The 6,000-nt window shown below is 46.8% G+C and overlaps 1 protein-coding gene across 5 annotated transcripts in view; it reads left to right on the top strand.

Moving 5' to 3' along the window:
• The first annotated feature begins 312 nt into the window (after nucleotides 1–312).
• Nucleotides 313–6,000, top strand: part of SLC7A6 (solute carrier family 7 member 6) — a 33,377-nt gene continuing 27,689 nt past the window's right edge. For 2 of the 5 annotated variants that reach the window (XM_036346565.1, XM_036346570.1), the window contains exon 1: nucleotides 456–519. The gene's annotated coding sequence lies outside the window, so the exon portion shown is untranslated. Of the gene's footprint in view, nucleotides 432–455; nucleotides 520–799; nucleotides 893–1,648; nucleotides 1,877–6,000 lie in introns of those variants that run through there. The other 3 variants (XM_036346566.1, XM_036346567.1, XM_036346569.1) reach the window with 3 other exon arrangements.

Raw genomic sequence — 6,000 nt, 5'->3', positions numbered from 1 at the left:
AGGACAAGTCCTGCGTCTGCGTCTTCCTAGGATCGGAGTGGAGGGCTGGCTGCCCAGGAGGTGAGGCTGTCAGAGGTCCTTATGTAAGCTGTGTGTGTCCCTCTGGCTGGGGGTCCCCTGGCTGGGGGCCCGGCCGAGGGCCAGGGGGATGGGGGTTTGGGGCCGGTGGGCGCCCTCCGCGGAAGCTGGGGTGGCTCCGTGCAGCGCCAGGGAGTGGCACGCCAGTTGGCACCGGAGGCCGGGCCGGGTCACGGCCGCGTGGGGCCCGGCATGGCCGTCCTGGGGACCGGCTGCCAAGTGCACGCAGAGGCCGGGAGAGCACACGTGGGTCGGGCCGCTGAGGCCGGGGCGGACGGCTGCCCGCAGGCCCCGAGCGGAGGAGCCGGGCGCCCTGTCCCGAGGCGGCGCGCGCTGTCGCGATCCGGCCGCAGGTGACGTGGCGGGGCGGGGCCTGGGCCGGGGCGGCGGGGGTGGCGGCCGCGCGACCGAGCATCCTGGTGCCGCCTGGCCACCCGCGAGGTAACGGGCCGCGGGCAGGCGCCGGGGGCAGCGGGGCAGCGGGGCGGGGCTGCGTCCTGTGGGGCCGATCTCCCCGCGTGGTCCCTGCGGCCGCTGCCCGGGGCGGGATGCGGGCCTGGGGCCGGGCGTGGGGCGGGCGGGCCGGGCCACGTGATGGGCGCTGCGGATGAGCGCGACCCTGCGTGCGGGAGGGACCTCCCGCTGGCGTGTAAGGCTGAGCGTGTGTGTGTGTGTGTGTGTGTGTGTGTGTGTGTGTGTGTGTGTGTGTGTGTGAGAGAGAGAGAAGCCCAGAGCCTGAGGGTGACTGTGAGTGTGCAAGACCTGAGTGTGAGGGCGGCACCGTGAGTGTGAGAGAGCCTGTGACCCTGACTGTGTAAGAAAAAGGGAAATTTCACGTGTGAGCCCGCTGGCGGGAAAGGACCGGTGCTGAGAGCGGAGGGAGGAGGAGGGGAGGCAGGAGCGGAGCGGGGAGGCGGGGGCTGCAGGGGGTCGGGCTGCGCGCGGTCCTGCTGGAGCCGGGAAGCGGTGCTCCTGTCCCAGGGTCCTTTCCAGCGCCTCCGCCTCCTGGTATCTTGTTTGCTCATCTCTTGTCATAAATGGGAGGAGATATTTGTGAAACATTGTGAGAATTCTCCACTGAGCACTGAGCAAACAGTCTGGGTCCTGTGTAATGGTCCTTGTAAGTGGGACTCAGCAGGTCGTTGAACAGATGTTTTCTGAGCACCTCTCGTGCGCGCCGGGCCGTGTGCCCGGTGCACGGTTCAGAAGAGTTCGGTCTCTGCCCGCGACGGGGGGAGCAATCACGGCCAGCGCATCCAGCGCGGAGGTGGCAGACTGTGGGCCCATCTGGGGCTTATCTCTGAAAGCTGTGCCCAGGTCTGAAAATCGGGGAGGAGCAGGCTGTTGAAAGCCGGGGCGTGCTCTCTGAGATGGTTGCCCACGTTGTTCAGATCCCATTCGTGCTAATGGTTTTTACCCCCGACTTTGGTCTCAGGCTGTCATTTATGTTCTTATATTTGATGTTCCTTTCCTGATAAATATATGGAAAGCCACAAGCATGAATTTTGTTTCCCCCCCGCCCTATCTTCCTCCTTCCCTGACTGGCTGTGGACTTTTATGGCAGACCAAAAATAAATAAATACCAGTTCTGTGACCAACCTCCCTGGCACCTCTTGGTACAGGAAATTTCCTGACCTCTGTCTCCAGGATGTAGATAATTTCTATGAAAGTGACGCAGATGTTGTTCTGGGGACAAGGGGCTGGGGGCAGCAGCTGTCTAGACATGAATGATTGGGGGTGACAAGGCTGGTTCTCTGGTTCCTTTCGGCTGCTTGCTTTAGCTACACTCCTGCTGTGGGTGAGTGGAACTTCCCAGGAATTGAGTGCTGCCCCTGCTGGGCCTGTAAAACTTGGACTTTTTTTTTTATTTTTACAAAGATAAATATGGGCTGCTGCTTACTAGGCTCTTTTGTTTTTTTGGATAAATTACCTGTTACTCTTCGTTGCAGAGATTAAATGGCCAAGACAGACAAGTGGAATTAGGCCTCGGTGTGGAGACTTTATTTTCTTCATTTAGGATGAGGCAGCTAATGAAACTGTGATGTTTGCTTGTGTCTTCGCAGGTGAATGTTATTGCTCTGTTCTCTGTTAAACTTTCTTGGATCTTTGAGGTTTGGGAAGAGTTTTAGTTATATGCGCACAAGACTTGTAAAAAGACTTTATTATATTAATAAAGTATATAATACATTATCTCTTTCTAAAGAGTAATTGTGGTGGTTTATAATTAAAGGTCTTGCAACGAGGCTGTTAAAAAGAAATAGAAGCCGAAACTGGTTTGGCTCAGTGGATAGAGCGTCGGCCTGCGGACTGAAGGGTCCCAGGTTCGATTCCGGTCAGGGGCATGTACCTGGGTTGCGGGCACATCCCCAGTGGGAGATGTGCAGGAGGCAGCTGATCGATGTTCCTCTCTCATCGATGTTTCTAACTCTCTATCTCTCTCCCTTCCTCTCCATAAAAAAATCAATAAAATATATTAAAAAAAAAAAAAGAAATAGAAAACCAAAGCCATGGAAAAGACTAGATAGCAAATACTGTTGAAAAGTAAGGGTATTTATTCACTGAAATTGGAGCTGAATTTGATTTTGAGGTTTCTGGTATCCCATGTAAAAAGGCCAACGTAAAGACTGAGTCACATACACTTTGTTATTTGATAGAAGGACAATAAATATATATATATTTTAAAGTTTAAGCATTAAAAAATTAATGCATACTCACTGTGGAAAATTTTAAGACTCAGAGAAGTTAAAAAAAAAAAAAGTCCTCTGTGTTACCACCATTAAGATTTTGGTATGTCTCTCAACAGCATTCTCCCCCCCCTGCCCCAATAGTTATCAATTATAAAAGAGGTTTTTAAACGCCAGCTTGTAAAATATTCTTTGTAATTGCATTTTGAAAGAGCCCCTTTCCCCCCTGAAAATTGCATTTAATTGTTTTTTGTCTAAATTTTCATAAGTAAATTTTAGTGGTCTGGTGAATTCCTTTATTATTTGCTGCAGGAGCTTGGAAAATAGGATGGAAACCTGCTAGAAAGCTGCATTGTGTCCTTAAAGTGGGGTTTAACACTGGTTTTCAAGACAGGAACTTATCGGGTGCCCTGAGTGATTTAATGGAAATGGTCTTCGACAGTGATTTTAAAGACTGTGTATTTTGGGACTGAGAGGTGACTGATAAGTGTGTGTGATCTGCACATACCACTTTCTTTTATCAATTGAAGACAAAAGGATAGTCAATTCAGAGGTGATCTGGTAGAATTTTGTTGCACCCTCCCTCCCCACAAATACTGGGCTTCTTACCTAGAGATGGCGGGCTAATTACGAACTCTGTTGTAATCAGTGATGTCCATCCCTTTGCTGCAGAAAGGTTTGCAAGTCTACTGCGTGGGGACAGGATAAACAGGGCATCTCACACAGTAACCCACTGCTTTTTGAGACTGTTGTTGTGACCAATTAAAGGCCGAGGAATTAAAAACCGCGGGCTGTGACAAAATGGGAGGAACCACTCGCTGTCTTGCCTAGCTTCTCTGAGTGATCACTTCCCTTTAGTTCAGCCTTTGCTGCTGCTGTTCTGGGGAGCAAGTGACTCAAGGTGTTTAGCGTTTGCACGGTTATTTCCCCCCCACCCCTATCTTTTTACCTGTATCTTATTTATGTCTTTTTTTAAAAAAATAGGTTTCCTATAGACTGCATGTTGGGTTTTGCATTTTTGGGTAATCTCAATCTCTCAATGTCTTTCATAGGGTTTGTTGTGTATTTTCTGTTCTAGGTGTTTTCTGGGTTTTTTTTTTTGTATATTTTTATTCAATGATCATGGACTGAGTACCGATCCTTTCCTAGGCCTTGCATTGGGGGCTGCTGACACAGCCAAGGAGCTCACAAACTAGTTGGGAGAGACTGACCCTAAGTAAATGCAGCAACAGAGTGAGGTGGCTGCTAAGGCGGAAGTGTAGACTAGAAACCTTAGGAGTACAAGGAGATGTGTAGAGAAAGAGGGCAGTCAGGATATTATTATTATTATTATTTTTTCCAGTCAGGATATTATTGAGGGAAAGGTGGGCGAAGAAGAGTGTTAGAGGCAGAGGGCTCAGTGCGAACGAAGGCGTGTGTGTCTGGTAGGCGCCAGGGTTTAGGAAACTGCAAGTAATTCAGTGGGACTGGACTGCTGGGGACTATGTGTGGGAGGGGATTAAGCCCTGCTAAGAAGGTTGGAATTTGTCCTAAAGGCCTCAGACAGCACCTGAGGGAGGGTTCCTAACTGAGCTCTGATACTGATGGCGTAGATAGTAGGAGCCAAAGCTGTTTTTTCCCCATTGGAAGTCTGTCTCCCACCCCTGACTTGCCCCCATCTCCTGCATCGAGTCCTATTGCAGGTACCAATTTTATTTTTCTCAGAATTCATGTAACTACTTAGACAAGAACTATGTTGGGGCGTTCCATTTTCAGGTCTTCTGGATCTTTGCTGATTTTATTTTATTTATTTATTTTTCATTAAATCTTTATTTTTTTTGAGGGGAAGGAGGGGGACAGGAAAGGCAGGGTGTGCTCTGGGGAGGGGAAGTGCGCTGACAATCTTTATTGTGTCCCCCTTTTCCCCCCCACTGACCCCTTCTAGCCCACCCCCGCCTGCTGATTTTATGTGTACTTGTTCTGTTGATGATTGAGAGAGGTGTGCTGAAGTCTCCAACTATAGTTTCGGATTTGTCTATTTCTCCATTCAGATCTATCAGTTTTTGCTTCATGTATTTTGAAGCTGTGTTGTTGGAAGAGATATATATTTAGAATTGACTTCTTGGTGAATTGACCTCTTTGTCATTATGTAATACCCCTCTTTATCCCTAGCAATATTTCTTATTCTGAAGTCTATTTTGTCTCATGTTCATATACCTACTCCATGTTTCTTTTGATTAGCGTTTGCATGGTTATTTCCCCTCACCCCCATCTTTTTACCTGTAACTTATTTATGTCTTTTTTTTTTTTTTTAAATAGGTTTCTTATAGACTGCATGTTGGGTTTTGCATTTTTAGGTAGTCTCTCAATGTCTGTCTTTTAATTGGTATGTTTAGATCATTTACATTTCATGTTATTTTTTTATATGGTTGGATGAGAATCTGTTGCCTTGCTAGTTTTCTGTTTTCTATTAGTTCCTTATGTTCTATGTTTCTTTTTTCCTGCCTACCTTTGGACTGGGTGCTTTTATGATCTATTTTATCTCCACTGTTGGGTTATTATTTATACCTCTTTTTTTTTTTAATTGGTTGTCCTAGTTTTACAATGTATATCTTTAATTAATCACAGTCTGCTTTAATTAAATTGCATAATTTCACAGATAAAACCCTAACAGTATAACTCTCAATTCTTCCTCCTTATCTTTTTACTGTTGTTGTCATACATTTTGCTTTTACATGTGCTGTAAGTCCACAGTACATTACTACTATTTTTGCTTATATTCTAAAGCAATGAAAAATAAACAACAAAAAAGTATTTTAAAATATTTACCTCAGGCCAATTGATATTTCCCTACAACTCTTGGAGGCTCTATTCTGTTTTATTTTTTTTCACTTTTTCCCCATTTGGACTCTTGTGGTTTTCATTCCTTTGCTGAGATTTCGCATCTGTTCTTGAATGCTGTCCAGTTTTCCTATGAGAACGTTTATCTATTGATTGTTAACCTACAAATAAAAGGCCAATGTGAGAGGCAACAAACATTTGAGATCTAAAACAATAGCACTGGTTCAGGTAGAGAGGATTAGGCGGTGAAGGCAGAGAGAGGGAGGGAAGGGGGATGATGACAAGAAAAGGAGGGAGTTTTTGCGGGTGTGCATAAGCTAAGGAAGGAATTTCCATAGGTGCCGATAAGCTAACAATAGAAATTTAAAGAATGTCTTTAAATTTCAGGCCTCCAGCCCAAAGGTTATTTTAGCCAGTC

Source organism: Myotis myotis, unplaced genomic scaffold (assembly GCF_014108235.1).
Source record: "Myotis myotis isolate mMyoMyo1 unplaced genomic scaffold, mMyoMyo1.p scaffold_m19_p_19, whole genome shotgun sequence".
Classification (NCBI taxonomy): domain Eukaryota; kingdom Metazoa; phylum Chordata; class Mammalia; order Chiroptera; family Vespertilionidae; genus Myotis; species Myotis myotis.
This window is presented reverse-complemented; position numbering and strand designations above follow the sequence as displayed.